Source organism: Chrysochloris asiatica, unplaced genomic scaffold (genome assembly GCF_000296735.1).
Source record: "Chrysochloris asiatica unplaced genomic scaffold, ChrAsi1.0 scaffold00241, whole genome shotgun sequence".
NCBI classification, from domain to species: Eukaryota; Metazoa; Chordata; class Mammalia; order Afrosoricida; family Chrysochloridae; genus Chrysochloris; species Chrysochloris asiatica.
This window is the reverse complement of record NW_006408759.1, coordinates 160,322-163,611: the sequence shown is the minus strand read 5'-3', so window position 1 is coordinate 163,611 and position 3,290 is coordinate 160,322. Positions and strand designations below refer to the sequence as shown.

General features: G+C 41.4%; 1 pseudogene; it reads right to left on the bottom strand.

Annotated features, from left to right (window-relative positions):
* Nucleotides 1–305: 305 nt before the first annotated feature.
* Nucleotides 306–3,290, bottom strand: part of LOC102818207 — an 11,016-nt pseudogene continuing 8,031 nt past the window's right edge.

Here is a 3,290-nt window from a genome sequence, read left to right as displayed (position 1 = left end):
TAAGGGATTTTGCCAAAGTCAACCCTGCTATGAAAAACATCCTAAAGGAAGTTCTGTGGACTGAGAACCAGCAAGAACACATAACAACTACAGAATGACGTACATGGCAGCATGAACCAGTCTTTTCTGGATCTGCACACCATGGGTGCTACCCACAGACCCCCACCTCTGTGACTTTCTAGAGAACCATTTCCTCAATGAGGAGGTGAAAATTATCAAGAAGATGGGCGACCACTTGACTAACCTCCATAGGATGGCTGGTCCCCTGGCAGGGCTGGGCGAATACCTCTTCGAGAGGTTCACTCTCAAGCACGACTAGGAAGAGTCTGTGGAGCCTCACAACCTGTGAAGGGCCTTTTAGCACAGCATTCCCCTGCTCTCCTCAGATCTTCTGCCTGAACCTTGCTCTCCAGCTACAGAGGAAGCATAGTCAACACCCTGGGGCCCTTCTTCTCACAAGCCTGGACCAAATGAAAACAATAAAACTTCCTTTTACAGCAATTAAAAAAAAAAAAAAAAGATGAAAGGAATGTACTTCGTCACTGGTCACTGTTTAAAAAAATTGGTCAACATTCAACCACTTCAAGAGGTAGCATATGATCAGGAACTGATGATATTGAAGGGAGAAATCCAAGATGCACTGAAGACACTGGCAAAAACAAAGGTTCCCAGAATTGATGGAATACAAACCGAAATGTTTCAACAAACTAATGCAGCACTGGAGGTGCTCACTTACCTATGCCAAGAAATAAAAAGAAATCCATATTTGTAACCATTCCAAAGGTAGCCCAACAGAATGAAGATATCATCCAATAATATCATTAATGTCATACACAAGTAAAATTTTGTTGAAGATAATTCACAAATGCTTGCAGCAGTACATCCACAGGGAGTTGTCAGAAATTCAAGCCAGATATAAAAGAGGATGTGGAATGAGGGTTATCATTGATGACATTAGATGGATGTTGGCTGAAAGCAGAGAATATCAGAAAGATGCTTACTTGTGCTTTATTGACTACGCAAAGGTTTTTGACTGTGTGGATCATGACAAACTATGAATAACATTACGAAGAATGGCTATTACCGACCACTTCATTGCGCTCATGAGAATCCTATTCTTAGACCAAGAGGCAGTCTTTCTGATGTAACAAAGGAATACCGAATGGTTTAAAATCAGGAATGGTGTACACCAGAGTTGTATCCTTTCACTATACTTATTCAATCTGTATGCTGAGCAAATAATCCAAGAAACTGGATTATATGAAGTAAAATGTGACTTTAGGATTGGAAGCAGATTTATTGACAACCTATGATTTGCTTGTTAGAAGCAACAAGGATCTGAAATACTCATAAGAAGATCAAAAACAACAGTTTTCAGTATGGATTGCACCTCAGTGTAAAGAAAAACAAAATCCTCCCAAATGGACCAATAAATAACATCATGATCAACTGAGAAAAGACTGAAGTTGTCAAAGTCTTCATTTTTCTTAGATTCACAATCAATGCTCTTGGAAACAGCATTCAAAACAACAGATTACATAATACATTAGGCAAATCTGCCGCACAAGACCTCTTTAAAATGCTAAAGATTAAAGATAACACTTTGAGGATTCGGGTACTCCTGATCCAAGCTGTAGAACAATTGATACATTCGATTTATGGTGTTGAGAAGATGATTGAAAGTATCATGGACTGCCAGAGAACAAATAAATCTGTGTTGGAGGAAAGAACACAGCGGATCTCAGCCACCTGGGAGTCCACATTGGTGATCATGCACGGCACCTGAGACAGCTGAGAGCTGTAGCAAGTCTCTGCCTTGGTTCAGTGTGTTTTCAAGATAGATTATGCAAGGCCTGCAGCTCAATCTCCAGGCATTGATTGTGCTTCTTAGCTCGATGATCTCTGTCTGGTAGGACTGCAGCTTTTCGGAGCTGGACACCACATGCTCGTTCAGTTCCTCAGTCGGTGTGGTAAACCATTCCTCCACGTCCCTACAGTTGGTCTCCACCAGGGCTTCATATTGATACCTGGTCTCGTTCAGTACACAGATCAGGTCCACGTTGTAGGCAGCATCCATCTCCACTTTGAGGTGTTTGCCAATTTGGCAGTGCAGGGTGTTGGCTTCCTGCTCATGATTCTGCTTGAGCCATATCAGCTCCTCCTTCAGAGACTCCATCTGGGCCTCCAGGTCAGACTTGCAAAGGGTTAACTCATCCAGGATCCTGCGCAGGCTGTTGATGTCAGCCTCTACCAACTAGCTGTCTCTTGGAAAGTCCCATCTCACACTTGATCCTGAAGTCATGGCAGCCAGCTGAGTGTTGTCGATCTGCACCAGCAGCCTGGTGTTCTCAGTTTTGCTGTACACGATCTTCTGCTGGAGCTCCTCAATGGTCGGGAAGACGTCTTTTATTTTTATAAAGTCCAATTAATCAACTTTTTTCTCCTGTAATTAATGTCTTTATGTCCTGTTTAAGAAATCTCAGCCAGTCAAAAGGTCACTACAATTTTCTGATGTTTTCTCCTGGAAGTTTTATAGTGTTAATGTATACATTTAGGTATGTGATCCATTTTGAGTAAATATTTTTGTAAAGTGATGTTAAGGGTTGAGGTTTAATTTTTATGTACAACTACCAATTGTTTCAGTAACATTTGGTGAAAAGATTATACTTCCAGTTGAAATTGTCTTGGTATCTTTGTAAAATATCAATATATATCTTGTTGTTGTTAAGTGATGTCGAGTCGATTCTGACCCATAGCGACACTGTATAGGGTTTCCAAGGAGCAGCTGATGAGCTTGAACCACTGACTATGCAGTTCAAATGACTTTGCAGTCTGACGCATTAGCCCACAGCACCACACCATATATATCTATATGAGTCTGTTTCTGGATTCTCTTCAGGTTTGTTACTCTTAAATTTTTCAATACCTATTTCATATAAACCTTTACATCTACATGTACATATTTTGAGCATCCACATAAATTTTGGAATCAGCTTTTAAATATCTACCCCCACCCCCACCCCCACCCCCAACACACCACAGACAAAAAAGTGTGCTGGAATTTGATTCTGATTACATTGATTCTATAGATCAATTAGCGTAGTGGTTACGAATCGGGCTGCAAACCTTAAGGTCAGCGGTTCGAAACTACCAGTCGCTCCGCGGGAGAAAGATGAGGCTTTCTACTCCCGTAAAGATTTACACCCTCGGAAACCCTGTACAGGGTCGCTATGGGTCGGACCCGACTCGATAGCACTTAACAACAACAACATAGATCAATTTGGAGATAA